Source organism: Sus scrofa, chromosome 5 (genome assembly GCF_054392235.1).
Source record: "Sus scrofa isolate SSC_HxYL_T2T_F1_AM1 chromosome 5, Sscrofa_HxYL_maternal_Yorkshire_Landrace_v2.0, whole genome shotgun sequence".
In the NCBI taxonomy this organism is placed as follows: Eukaryota; Metazoa; Chordata; class Mammalia; order Artiodactyla; family Suidae; genus Sus; species Sus scrofa.
Genome location: NC_139387.1, coordinates 81,262,091 through 81,277,431, shown reverse-complemented (window position 1 = coordinate 81,277,431; position 15,341 = coordinate 81,262,091). Strand labels below are relative to the sequence as shown.

General features: G+C 37.7%; 1 long non-coding RNA gene across 8 annotated transcripts in view; it reads right to left on the bottom strand.

The window, feature by feature from the left end:
- LOC106510382 (uncharacterized) overlaps positions 1-15,341 on the bottom strand; it is a 331,715-nt gene that overhangs the window by 57,405 nt on the left and 258,969 nt on the right. For all 8 annotated transcript variants that reach the window (XR_014804071.1, XR_014804072.1, XR_014804073.1 and 5 more), the window contains exon 5: positions 12,296-12,399. This is a non-coding gene — a long non-coding RNA (uncharacterized LOC106510382). The remainder of the gene's footprint in view (positions 1-12,295; positions 12,400-15,341) is intronic.

Sequence of the window (15,341 nt, the reverse complement as noted above, 5' to 3'; positions counted from 1 at the left end):
CTCTGTTATCTGTATTGTATAAAAGTTTCCCAGAGACTACCAGTGATTACAAAGCGCACAGAGATGTGTTAAAAATCAAAGCTTAGGAGTTCTCATCATGGCTCAGTGGGTTAAGAACACAATATAGTGACCCTGAGAATGTGAGTTTGATTCCTGGCCTTGCTCAGTGGGTTAAGGATCCGGTATTGCCTTGGGCTGCAGCGTAGGTTGCAGATGTGGCACAGATCTGGTGTGGCATGGCTGTAGCATAGGCCTACAACTGTACTCCAATTTGACCTCTAGCCTGGAAACTTCCATATGCATAGGTGCAGCCTCAAAAATAAAAAACAAATAAATAAAGGATTTTTTTTTTAATTGAAGCTTATATTATAAAATGGTCTACTTGAGCTTTTCCAAGCTTCATGCAAGCTAAAACTTATGTCTAAAATGTGTATTTCTAGTATAGCAGAAAGCCATCCCTGGAGACACGTCATCTAAATGTGTTTTTTATAGGAACCAGGTGAAGAGTCTTGAGAGAGATTCTGAAGAACGGGCTGAGACTGGGAACAAGCCCTTCAGCATCGCTGAGAGTCAGTTTCTCCATCAGAAAATGATGTGGTAGATTAGATATCTTTACAATCCCTTCCTGCCTGGGGACTTATATAGTTCACAGCAAAGGAGAGCATGAGTTGAAGACAATTTAATTTCAGAGACTCGCCTTTTAAGGTCACTTTAAAACTTCTCTAGTAGGTGACCCTACATATTATGTTTTATTATCACATTATTTAGCATTACAAGAACATCAGTGTTCTAGCCAATTTCAACATTTCTAGCCGTAGTGTATTAGTCTTTAAGTAATAAATGAATAAGTGAGTAGTTTGTGAGGTGTGTTACTTTAGGCTAACATGCTATGAATGACTTTTGCAAAACCTTCCATAATTTAAAATGTTTCAAGTAATATTTTGAACATATTAAAATACTACAAAAAAAAGAATAGAACAGGAAATCCGTGTCATCCAGATTTACCAATGTATTTTGTAATTTTTGATGAAGACATTTTAGAGTAAAAACATTAAAAATATGGCGCAAATTAACCTATCTACTAAACAGAAACACATTCACAGACATAGAGAAGAGAGTTGTGGCTGCCAAGGGGGAGGGGAGATAGGGGGATGGACTGGGAGTTAGGGGTTAGTAGATACAAACCACTACATTTAGAATGGATAAGCAATGAGGTCCTACTGCACAGCACAGCACAGGGAACTAAGTATATCCAATCTCTGGGGATAGAACATGATGGAAGATAATATAAGGAAAATAATGTATGTATATATATATGTATGACTGGGTCACTTTGCTGTACAGTAGAAATTGGTACATTTTAAATCAACTGTAAATTAATTTAAAAAATACATTACAAATAAAGCTAGTTTCAGCTGTTGAATCTCCTTTGTCAACTACCCCAACTCCTCTCAACTTTTAAAGTCGGTGTTCCCAAGCTTAGTCTTGAGATAACCTTTCTCTTTTCTCTGCTCTTTCTTTCTAAATGATTTCATCCATTTCCTCCAATTTAAAGGCACAGGTAAGATGAAAACATGGGGGCCTTAACCCTAGGGCCTTTCCCCAGCACCAAAGGTGTCTGCCAGCCTCTCCAGCCAAGCCATCTTCTCTGACGCCTGATTCATTGTATTCAACAGACTACCTAATGACACCACTGCTACCCATCACCAACCCATATGTCTCCCTGCTCTTAGTAAGTACTACCACCAGCAACTTGGTTGCTTCAGTCAGACATTTAAGTCTTTTTCGATTTCTCTCTTATTTACTCCCTATATCCAAACATCACCTTATGCATTTGTTCCCACCTGAGAGACACTTTGCCCACTAGTCTCCATTTCCTCTGCCATCACTCTACTCCACCATGCCAGTATGTCTGACCTGAACAATTTCAACCGCCTCCTATGGGGTCTCTTTGCCCTTCTTGCCTGTTCAATTCCTTCTTCATGTTGTGTGAAGAGTAACTTCTTCATGTGGAAGTTGGACCATATTATGATGTTGATTATTTATTCAAAGGTTTCATATTACACTCAGAACAAAGCCCACGTTGCTAATCCCTGCCAACAAGTCTGCCTTATCTGGTCACTCGATCTGATCTTGTCACTTTAATCTCTTCATGCCATTTACCCTCGGGCTCACTGTCTGAGGCTCCCCTCTCCCAGTTTTTGAAATAACCTCTTTCCACCTCAGACCTCTATCTTGCCATGTTCCCAATGCCTGAAAGCTTTCCCCACACAATCAGACCCTTTTACTGTCCTGTAATCAGCACATCAATAAAGAATTCACAAACCTCTCACTCTAAGCAGACATTTTCTTTGAGATGCTTTTTAAAAAAATTTCTTTCCTTGATGTATTGTAATTCATAAATATTTGATTTGTCTACTTACCTGTTTTTAGTTTTTTCCTTCACTGAAATATAAGTTCTAAACCATGTGTATTTTTGTGATTCCAGCAAAATCCTATTTCCTGAAGCATAGTAAGCATTCAAAATTGTGCTTTAAAGGAAATAAAGTATTCCATTCATTTGAAGAAAAAAAAAAAAAAAGAGTCTTTAGTTGCAAGTTCTTTTCCTGCTCTACCCATGTTGCTAGATCAATAGTCCATTTTTTTCTAAACATATTTAGTTTTGCCACAGACCTCCTGGAAAATTAAACAAAACTGTTAGAAGAAAATAGAGAGAATTGTATACTTCATTAAAGTAACCTGAAAGATTTATTTTTGATTTTGGATAGATGTTTAGCTAGTTAGCTAGATAGATAGGCAAATTTATATATCTATTTGAATGTATATTATATAAGTAATACATTTAACTTGCACTTATGTTATATAGGATGTATATTGCAATGTATACATGTAAGGATAACCTGACCCCCTTGCGGTACAGTGGGAAAATAAAAAAAAAAAAAAAAAAAAAAGGATGTATAGCATTTGTGTATATATGTGTATAATACGTATACATTATAGTGCAATGACGTAATAGAAAAATACACTTTTTAAAAAATGGTTGTAATGGAAGACCATGCTAAAACATTATGAAATATTATGATATGGTATTCTGTCAAAACGTGTAATGTAAAATGGTAATTTCAATACAACTGTGGGTGTACAAATCAGTCTGCACACGTATAAATAAGGAAAGTCACTGGCAAAAATGAAAATTGTTGTATTACGGTTTAAATTATTACTTAATATGTTTTCAAAATGTTATTTGTTTTTATCTCATTAAGTAAAAATACAGGTAAATGGCACAATAAAAACCTTTCAGGAAACATTCATAAAGCTATTTTTTTTTTTTCTTTTTAGGGCCCCTAGCCCTTAACTCAGTGACTGATTTTCTTAAGTTTTGTGATTTTTGAGGGTAAACTGTTTATCTACTTTAAAACTTTTTGAACAAAAAAAAAAGTGTTTCCTCTAATTATAGTTCACCTTTGCTTTTGCTAATCGGCTTTAAACCAAAACAACATGATGAATTTTCATCCCAAGCTTTCACAGACCATACAGGCCGTATTGATTCAGGTTATAAACTCATTTGAGGGCTGCTTTCTGGCTATGAATTTTGGGTTTTCTTTTTAGGGCTGCACCCAAGGCATATGGAAGTTCCCAGGCTAGGGGTTGAATCAGAGCTACAGCTCTTGGCCTACACCACAGCCACAGCAATGTGGCATCTGAGCCATGTCTGTGACCTCCACTGCAGGTCACAAGGCCGGATCCCCAACCCACTGAGCAAGGCCAGGGAGCAAACCTCACAGATACTAGTTCAATCTGCTTCCACTGGGCCACAAAGGGAACTCCTATGTAAAGCTAATCTTAAAAGCTGTTATATTACACTACAAGTGACAGATATTTTACTGTTAACTGTTAGAGTTGCCTTGAGCAGTAGTGTATCTGGAGCCATAAACAAGAGATGATTCTTAAACAAAACTAGAGACAATAGAGCCATTTTAGGCAAATTAAATAGGCATCATTTTTCATAAACATTGTTGATATTTAGCCATTTGGTCTTTTACTCATTCAGAACCAGTGCCGAGAAACAAAATAAAGTCCTTTTAGCCTGGATTTCATCCCTCAAGCCTTAAAGACAATAAATGTTCATTTCTTTGAAGTAATTTTTTTCCCTGAGTTAGTAGAAAAATAATGGTATTTTCACTTGAAACACATCTAAAGACTGTCACCACATTTTATGTTTCACTGTCTAAGTCAAACACTCTCTTTTGACAGGTAATGAATCACCCCCTGGGCCCCAAATATGGTGACGTGTCATCCACCTTCATTAAAAACCACAGCAGACAGCACACTTTCGTCATAGGTGCTGCCGGGCCCTGTGGCTCAGGGCAAAGGGAGGCAAGTCAGTTCCTCCCATGAAGAGTCCTTCTGGGGAAGATGACATTTGCACTGGCCTTTGAAGGATGGGTAGGGTTTCACCAAGTGTAGACTAGAAGGAAAGGGCAGTCGACACTGAAAACAGGGTAAGTAAGGGCATGTGAACACAGTTTTTAAAATCTCATCATCATTCTTGACCAGAGGAGGAAGCAAAAGATGAACTAACAAGCATTTTCTTTTAGATACTTAGCTTGACTTGTCCTCCAATAAGAATCCAGGAGTTCACTTCTTAACAGGCAATGAATCGAATGTATTGTCTTTGCTACAAAATCATATTCTGGGATTAAAAACTTCAAGGCAAATATATTAGTGGAGGAGAAAATCATACACTTATATCAAATGAAAAAAAATTCACTAGGATATAATGAAATCTAAGAATATATGTATGCTAGGTTGATGGAAATTCATACCCCATCTGCAGAGTAACAGAAAATTGGTTTTACATTTATTTTTAAAATCTAATTTCATGGAGTTCCCATCGTGGCTCAGTGGTTAACAAATCCAACTAGGAATCATGAGGTTGCAGGTTCAATCCCTGGCCTTGCTCAGTAGGTTGAGGATCCAGTGTTGCCCTGAACTGTGGGGTAGGTCGCAGACGGGGCTCAGATCCCGCATGGCTGTGGCTCTGGTGTAGGTCAGCGGCTACAGCTCTGATTCCATCCCTAGCCTGGGAACTTCCATATGCCACAGGAATGGCCCAAGAGAAGACAAAAAAAAAAAAAATCTAATTTCAGCAGATTGATTTTCACATGGGTAATTGACTGGTTTTCTTTCTACAATGCCAATGATATCATTATATGAGACAATACATGTTAGTTCACAATATAAGTAACTTTAAGTCAGAAGAGCATCTGCCACAAGGCAGTCAGAGCCGCCTGTAAGGCATCTTCCATATCTAAATTGCAAAGACCTGCCTTTTGTTATGCCTTCCCGTATACAATATGGGCAAAATAAAAGGCATATGTTAACTCCACAACTATTAACAAGTTCACAGAACACTTTAGACACATGTATGAGATCAAAAACTGCTTATCAGTTTGGATAACTCTGTCCTTCACTACCTCTCTTTCATTGTTGCAGGTGGCAGTCGAATGTGAGGCATTACTCTGAGACATCTGGCCAAACTGCCAAAGGGCAAACACCACCATCTTCCTAGTCCGTGTCCCAAGCTTCGGTTCCACAAAGAGCTCCTATCACATGGGCTTTTCATTTGTAGGTTCTACCTCCCTGCATGCTCTCTCCCATCCTTTGGCTTTTACCAAGTTTAAAGGAATCTCCAGCAAGTAAAAGGGAGACGTGTCCAGTCATGTACTGGGAAACTGTCCATCCAGTGTCTAAACAATCCAAATTCCAAAGTTCATGTGTTCATTTAGCACTCTACCAGGTTAACGTCAAGATTAGCTTCAAGTTAACTTCAAGATTCGAATGGTCAAGAGTAATAACATGATCTATTAGAGATGTTAACTGTGATGGCTTTAACTGATGCTTCTCCTTTTTATTCGGTTCCTGGGCTGATCATCGCAGGGGTGATCACTCTCTAAACAGCATCCAGACTAAAGAGTCTCTAATTCACCTCTTAAGCACCCCATCACCCCTAACTACAGTGTATCTCAGCACAGGGATGTTCATCCTGACAGGCAGAATAGAACCTCCAAGTGTCTTATGTCACCCAGGGGAAATCTAGACAGACCCGCAGTGTGAGCACCGTGCCAGGAAGTTCTGCTCTTCCACACATAACCCCTCGTAAGTAATCTTTTCCTTTTTTCATTCCTTGAAGCCCTGTCGTATTTGATGGCCAGAAAGACTGAATGTTAGATGTGAATACTGCTTTGCAGAAGCTTTCAACAAAATCTTCAAAAATGGTGCCCTGGGACGCATCCAGTTACTAATTACCAGATAAAGGAATGACCAGGATTCGATTTGCAGAAGAGCTGCCATTGCCCACACTTTTTGCTGCCTCATTATAAATATATGTATGTTGGACATTTAGAATTTTATCACTAAATGGAAGCTGAAGTCACTTTTACAAATTAGAATACATTAAACAGACTCTCACCATGAATTTTACAAGTAGGTTTCAAAGTTGTTTAGAATGTGCTTCTTGCATCCCTAAAAGTAAATAACGTATGAAAATTCATTGCAGCAACATTCAGTTTATATACCACTTCTTCGTTTTGATGTTTTCTTACTTCAAATGTTTATATGTTAACTCTCAGCCAAAGGCTCTTATGACTAAATTAATCACTGCATAGCATTTTTCTCACATAAAATATGAAGAAATAGCCTCTGGAAGTCATTAAAAATACATTTTTAAATATACGTTTTTGATACAGATGTTCCCAAAAACAATTTCATGTAAATAATATTGGACTCACTTGGCTTGTTAAAACAAATTGTGTGCTAATAATAGGAAGGATTTTTTTTTTTTTTTTTTTTTTTGTCCTTTGTCTTTTTAAGGACGCACCAGTGGCATAAGGAGGTTCCCAGGCTAGGGGTCCAATTGGAGCTACAGCTGCCGGCCTACACCACAGCAATATGGGATTCCAGCTGTGTTTACTACCTACACCACAGCTCATGGCAATGCCAGATCCTTAACCCACCAAGCAAGGCCAGGGATCAAACCCACGTCCTCATGGATGCTAGTCAGGTTCATTAATCACTGAGCCATGACGGGATCTCCAGAAGGATATTTTTAAAATGTGTATTCTACTTCTGTTATCCCTTTATGTTTCTCAATTTTCTAAAGTTAATTTCATCATTCATTCGGGAAATATTTTGTGCACTTATTATATCCCTGGCCCTGGGCAAAGCACAGGGAACATTCAGGCGAGTGAGAGAACATAATCCCTGTGGAGGCATTGCGCTGCTGTGGTGCAAATTTAGGAGATGTTCAGGCAGTATTTCACCAGGACCTGGTGATTGTGTGGAGGGAGGCAGGGACAGAGAGAAATCAGAGAAGATTCCTGGTTTTTGGAGTTGAAAGAAGGTATCTGGTGGCGCTGTTCACAAAAGTAGAAAAAAATAAAAGAAGGAGCAGGTCCAGGGAAGAAGGACGAAGCCGGAAAGCTGCTGAGTGTGATGTGCCTGCAAGGGAGCTAGAGTCTGTGTCTCATTGGCCGCTGAGAGAGGAACCTTATCAGGCTGGAGGTATAATAGAAGTGATGAATGAGGCTGCACAGGATGTGTGCACGGGATGAAAAGAAGAGTGGCACCAACCCTGAGAAACACTAACTTTTAAAGATGGACTCAGAGGAGCCTGAAGAAGAAACAGAGAAGGAGGGGCCAGAAATGAGTACGAAAAAAATCCCAGAAGTATATGGTGCCAGGGACTCCATGGGAACAGCACCTTACGAGAAAGAAGAATTGAAAACAAAGTCTGTCCAGAGCTGAGAAGTATCCTTGGCTTGACCACTGAGGAAACCAAGCTGACCTTCAAGGGGACGGCTTCATGGGTAGGGAAGTGAAAGGGAAATAGGGGAGATAGTGAGTGCAGACTTCTCTCCGGAGAATGGAGGGGATCTGGAGTTTTCCATTTTAAAACCCTAGAGGAAGGATTTTAGTTTTATAAGAAAGGTGAGACTTGAGAGTTCCCATCGTGGCGCAGTGGTTAACGAATCCGACTAGGAACCATGAGGTTGTGGGTTCAATCCCTGGCCTTGCTCAGCGGGTTAAGGATCCGGCGTTGCCGTGAGAGCTGTGGTGTAGGTCGCAGACGGGGCTCGGATTCCGCATGGCTGTGGCTCTGGTGTACACCTGCGGCTACAGCTCTGATTCGACCCCTAGCCTAGGAACCTCCATATGCCACGGGAGCGGCCCAAGAAATGGCCAAAAAAAAAAAAAAAAAAAAAAAAAAAAAAGTGAGATTTGAAACCTTGGTCATTCTTGGAGGGGCCCCAGTGGGCCAAGAAGAACATAGAGATAACAGCACAAAAGAGACAGTAGCACCAAGGTCACACAAAAAAGAAATACTTCTGGAAGTAAACTGGATAGGACTTAGTTACAAGCAAATAAGTTTTCTCCAGATCTGTGTTATTGTCTCTCTGTACAATTAACATTCACTTATTATTTATTATGAACATAAGACCTTCTTCCACAAGGGACTTGAGGTCCATAACAAGAAAAAGTAACAAAAACTAAATTGGATTACAAAATTGCAAACTCAATGTGGGGGTTTGAGTTAAAAGGAAGAATAGGATAGAAAAAATAATAAGTATATAAATAACTATACAACTATAAAATTATGAATATATAAATTATAAAACAATGAATATAAAATATTTAAAATGTTCATGCCATTTAACCTAACTATGCCTTACCAGAGGAACTATTCTAAGAAAATAATTTGTTATACTCTCAAAAATTATGTGCAGAGATATTCATCAAATTACTATTTTCAGTAACAAAAAATAGTAAATGATCTAATTTTCCAGCTGTATGAAATTGGAAAATTAATTATGATACATCCAAATGATTGAATAATATTGGAGAATTAAAAATCATGTTCTTAAACAATACAAAATGTAATACACAAAGTTGTATATATCCTTTTAAATTTATACATATAAATATATTTGTAAACAATATTTTCAAAATTAAAACAGTGATTACCCCTGGATTGTAAAATTATGAGACTTTATGCTGTTCACATTTCCAATTTTTATATAATAATGAGCATATATTACTTTTATAATCAGAAATATATTATTGTTATTAAGTCAAATAACTTGTCTTTTTCGAAATATTTTCCTGAAGTTTAATAGGTATTGTGCTGCGTAGGATTCTGCATATCTTACAACTGAAAAGGCTTATTCTCTTGGTTATTATTCAGCATAGAAGTAGTTTAATGCCCTCATTCAGCTTGTCTTTATGTTTACTAGCTGTTGAATGAGATTTTCTAGCATTTTACATATTAGTGCACTGTTAGGACTAGATCAACAAATTAGTGAATTTCTTTGGTGATTTAGCATTTGGCAAACTACTGTTACCTGCAAATGTCTAGGGTTATGATTTCTCTGGAACACTAAAAATCATAATTTAGATATATGGATGGAGTTGGTGTATATGACATTCTACTACCTTCGCATTGTATTAACTAAACCTTTGCTTTTTGTACAATATAACATTTATTTATTTATTTATATAATTCACTAGATGAATGTTAAGGTCCATTCCAATCCTGAGATTCCGCGTTGCAAGAATTTATCATATTTGACCTATGATAAATCTTCTTTAACCAGAATATTCAGAATATTGCAACAGTGATTTTTCTGAATAAATCTGTTTTGTTGAATATATTTGTGAGCACGGTTCCAGAAATCATAGTAATTTATAGAATATTATGAAGATTTGCTTTTAAGAAGTTCAAAGATTCCTCAAACAGATTTGTTCATTGTCAAATTATTCTTCCAACATAGTTTAAAATGTTTGTCATTGAGGCTTTACCCATACATTTTTTAAAAAGTCTAAAAATTAGCATAATTTGCTTCTTGGGAATTTTCGAATCTATGTTTTGCGAAATATTTAATTATCCGCATTGTTTAAGCCAGGTTCAATTAGATATGTAGTCACCTAAAGCTAAAATTATCTTAACTGATACAGTAGACATATTTAGCAAACCCAGTGTTTTCTTTGTTGATCTAGGAGAGGTTTGTGTATGAGAACATATTTGCTTATGTTTTCTTACCAACTCACACCTAAATACTCTTTAGTTTACAAAACTGCAATAGGAAATCATTCATGTTTAATTACATTTTAACTAGTTATTCTCTCGCCATTGAAATTCATGCAACCGGCACTAAACCAAGTGATTTGATGTGAGTCCAGAAATAGCAAGAGCATTTGATGAAATTGTCTGAATTATACAACTAATGCTTAATTCAGTGGCTCAGCATTTAGACAATTTAATTAGTTTTCTTTTGCATTAATGAGGAAATTAAAACAAATGGCACTTTAGGTTTTTTCCTGTTCTACTCTCAAAGCATTATGACAAATATCTGCATAAAAAGTTAAAAGCTTCATGAATCACTTTTGCATTTTATCTACAAAATGTCAAAACTCTAAAATAGCAAAAGCATCAAAACGTTTTAACACTATGTATTCAAATATCAGATGAGGATTGATTTCTTTGGTATTTATCAAGATGTTTTTGTGACACCATCAGCAGGACCACCTCCTACTGTACATCATCCTACCTAGAAACAAAATGTGAATATAAAATATTGGTTTGTGTCCCATAATCAGTCATAACTCATTCGGAGTCATAAAAAGCTAAATGTTAACATCATTTTAACCAACCTGTTTCAAAATTTTTCCAGGTTAATACCCTGGCAATCAAAAAATTGCATGTGTTTACTTATTACAAATATGGCACCAATACATTATAAGCATAATCCTTATAGAGAAATATTATGTCCCAAGATTTGTAGCAATTAAAGTTGAAGGCATAAAAAATAAGGAAACAACAATGAATTGTTATAGAGCCCAATATTACATTCTATATTTGGCCTTAGGGAAGCAGAAAAATGACATACGTTGTAAATAAAGTGATAGATAACACAGGAATTAAAAAGTTTTGTGAATGTGGGAAGAACTGGGCAGAAAACACCTGGGAGTCTGCAGATAGAACATCAGAGAAGTGACTTCTCATGATTTCAATCCACAGCAGTGGAAAAAGTGACCAAATCAGAGTCACCGAGACGGTCAAGAAGCCACAACATCTGGCTGCCATGACTGTGGAGAAGGGGTTCACAAAGAGACGTGTGATGCTACCATGTCTGGCTGTGGGGTGAGGCTCTCAGAGAGCCACCGCATCTGTCCACCACGTCCTCCCAAGAATAGTGGCTTCTTCATTTCCAAATTACAAATCTGCTAGTAGGGGTTTTTATTGGTGAATTCTATTCCATAAATATACAGGAAAACAAGTTCTTAGAAATATAGTTTATCAGTCTTAAATTTGTGGGTGATTGGATCAACTCGACATCTGTAAACATCCCTTTACTCATATGTAATTTCCAAATAAAGACAAAAACATTGTATTTCCACTTAATATGTTGCAACCACTCTTCATTCAATTGAAGACAAACTCACCTCCACAAAGGATGAAACACAGTCCTGTATCATTTCATGAATCCCTGGAGGATATTTCTTTTCTAGATGATTCTCACTCCCCCCTTGATGTCATGTAGTTTAATACTGAGATTAAGGCCAGGGATTGAAGCTGCATGTGCATGGATACCAGTCAGATTCACTACCACAGAGCCACAATGGCAACTCCTTATTTTGGGAAAGTTACTTAACCTGTCTGAGACACTGTTCCTTCCTCTATGGAAACAGATAAAATAACATACATTCCACATAAGTGTTTTGAGTAGAAATTTCCCAATACTGTGTATTTTTCTTTCCTTCCTTTTTTTTTCCCCATCTGCCTTTATTTGTGCCTCTTCTACCTAATTCGGTCCTTTCAGCTTTTATTAAGACCAAATGGAAGTCATCTGGCACAAGCATCAGGTTTACAGGACAATTACTAATTACAAGACAAATATAAATAGAGATAAAATAATCAGCTCCCATGAACATGTGTTTATATGTCCAAACCAAAGTGTGTTCAACAAAATAGTCGAGAATTACAAAATCCTTTGAACTTTGGAGACTCTGGGAGAACCATAGCAACTTTCTAGAGCAGTGCATTCCAATAGAAATATAATGGCAGCCATATATGTTGTCTTACATTGCCCAGCAGCCACATTAGAATAAGCAAAAAGAAACCAATGAAATTAATTTAAATTATCATTTCAAAATGTGATCAACATAAACATATTGAGATATTGTCATTCTTTTTTATAACTAAGCCTCAGAAATCCAGTATATATTTTATACTCACAGCACATTTCGATTCTAGACAATTTTAAGCACTCAGCGGCCACATGATGCTCATGGCTCCCACCCTGAAGAGTGCAGCACTGGACCTCAGTCATCTAGAAAGAACTGAACATACAAAACAGAAGTCACTGGAAAGAAGCCAACTCACTACTCTTGAAGGTAAGGACAGGTTGCTAAGAGCGACTCCAGCCCCCATATCAGATCTGTACTGAGTTCCTGGGCCAGAAGCCAAATGTTATGGGGGCAGCTTCTGACCTCTTCATGAGCTTCCTTGTGACTATTTAGAGGTTTTGGTCATTGACCTGTGAAACAAACAACCAAAAAATGTTAGTCTTGGGACCAACAGCATAAACTCCCAAATATCCAAAGGTCTGGTGGGAACAAAGGGATTTGGCGAATATCCTCAGAGCTGCTAAAGCATTTTATGGTCCAGCTGTGAGACCTTATCTCCTTGAGGTGGCTGGGAACTCCCGAATCATTCCTATAGCCTGGCTTTGAAAAAAGGGGTATTTGGGGCAATTTATTGTCTTTTATTTGTTTACAAAAACCAATGGGCCCTCATTAAGGAAAGAAAGGGGTTGGTCTTTCTATTAGTTCATTTGATCTTTGTTGCTGTTTGAACAGGTGTGAAGGCTAGATTTTCAGGTATTTATAGAATTTTTTTGCCTGGAACAAACTGTTATAAATTTGGTCATCAAACTGTTTAAACCTAGCCAGTCAAAAGGGAGAAGCTTTAATTTTTGGACATGTAAGAACCACATATCACATTTTATTTTTCACTTATCGAAGGTTTTAAAATTCTTGACACCTGACATATCCAGAGCTGGTACCCCAAGTCAAGCCCTCACCATACCTCACTTGGACCTCTTGCCAAATGAGTTCCAACTTGCTTTTTGAACTTCAGCTTGACTCCCTTCTCCAGGAATTTTACTCCATGTTGCCCTGACCCCTGTCTGCCGTCACTTCACCCCATGGTAGCCTTTAATCACATCCTAGCAATGACTAATAATTATGCTCGGCTGCTACATTCCAGGCATATGTATTTTGCCTGTTCAAACTCTCACAACAACTTTGGAAGTAATAACTCTTACCCACATTTAACTGTTGAGAAAACTGAGATTTCAGTAAAGCCCAAGATCAAACAATTTGCAAGTGTTTAGAAATGAGATTTAAGTTCTGTCAGACTGAGTCTCATGGCATGAACAAGAAGCTAATTCAAAAATTCTTGGTGGCTTCCCATAGTCTTATGACTCTGTAGCAAGAGCCTCTATCATCCAGCATCCTAGTCCTCATAAATCCATGGTTTTATTTAACATTGTTTTCGCTGTTGGAAATGCCAAATCTTCATAATTTAAACTATTTTCAAGGCCCGTCTTACTTCCCCCAGCTAGTGGCATCTTCATTTCCCCTATGGGAACTGGTCTTTCTTTTGTCAGAGTCCTCATAAAAACCCTTTACAGTGCTATTAATTCACTTTATACACTGCCCTGCCCAACTAGCTGTTTGACCTTGGGCAAGACAACTACTGTCTCTGGTCTTGCGTCCAAAGAGGATGATGATAGCTGTTGGGTGTACGTCCCTAGGTGGCTGAAAAATCAAAATGAATAATATTAAAGTGTGCAGAAAGCTGCAAATGCAACACAAGGTAGGAAATTCTCTGTGTCCACCTTAGTATTCTCTGCAATGCCTGGCACCATGTCTCACATTGAAAGGGATCTTTTTTCTTCACCTGGCACATTTACCCCTAAATTGTAAAAATAAACAAACAAAAAAGAAAGCAAGAAAACTCTCCCTAATGATCCTTTGACAGCTTTAATTTTTCATTTGAAAATTATGTAAACATTTCTAGGTGTATTTCCCTAGATAATTCATTTACCTTCCAAACAGCTTTTTGCTTTGTATATGTTTCCAGAAAAACAATAATCTTTAAGGCCAGGATGAATGCACAGAAAATCATTTTGTATCAATTATTCTTTCTTAACATAAACATCAGTTATTGCCATCCAGCCATCTATCTCCAACCCAATGATGTCTATCTCACGTACGCCACTGAGTTTCTTATTCTAAGCGAAATGCATCTGAAGGTGTGATTGCTAGGACTTTTTTCCTTATATTAAGATTTATCCTGAAGTTCCCATTGTGGCTTAGTGGAAACAAATCCGACTAGAATCTATGAGGACTCAGGTTTGATTTTTCCAGGCCCTGAGGTCTCCTCAGGTCTGTGGGGTCCTGTAGGGGGCCTGGGTCACCTATCAGTATTGTCTTTCAAAGCTGATGTAGATTCTTGAATGTGTAAATTCTTGAATGTATGTAACATTCAAGTCAAACACAAAAGCTTGAAGGAAACTCAGTGCCGTCTCGGGTGGGTTGAGTTATAGGAGAAGGCTTGAAGTTAATTATGTGCTTCTTTTTTACCCCTTAATTTTATAATTAAATCAAATAAATATATTTGATTTTATTACATTTTAAGAAGCAAGGCTTCCTGTAATCTTTTCACATTGAAATACACTAAAGCTATTACATTTATGTTTTTATTACTAGGATGTTATTTGTTTTAGGATAAAGGCATAAGCAAAATTTAGTGTTTGTATTAGGGAAAAAAAAAAGAGAGATTTTTAAAGAAAAATGAAAGCGCTCTAGGAGGCTGTCTAATTCCAAGATGAAAATCTCAGGGCTGGATTGTCTGGATGGTGGGGGTAAAGACACATGGACATCACTTCCACTCCTGTGTCATCAGATGTCCTGCTCTTCACAGGGCCCAGGGGGCTGGAATTAGCCTTTTCATCCTGGAGTCTTAGAGCTCCCATTTTCTGCATATCAGTTTCACTGTCCAGGGGCCAGTCACCTAAAGGCTGCCTTGCTAAATGTCCAGGATAAATTGCTTCTGTGGGACATTTGTAGACACTCTGAAGAGCCAGCCAACACCCTCTGCAGAGAGCAGCAAAATATCCTCAGTGCATTGTGAACCTGACCCTAGGGAGTCAGAGCTTGTGGCCACTTCTCCAGGAACCAAGAGCCCTCTTAGGTTTTGCAAGCCCCCACCAGGG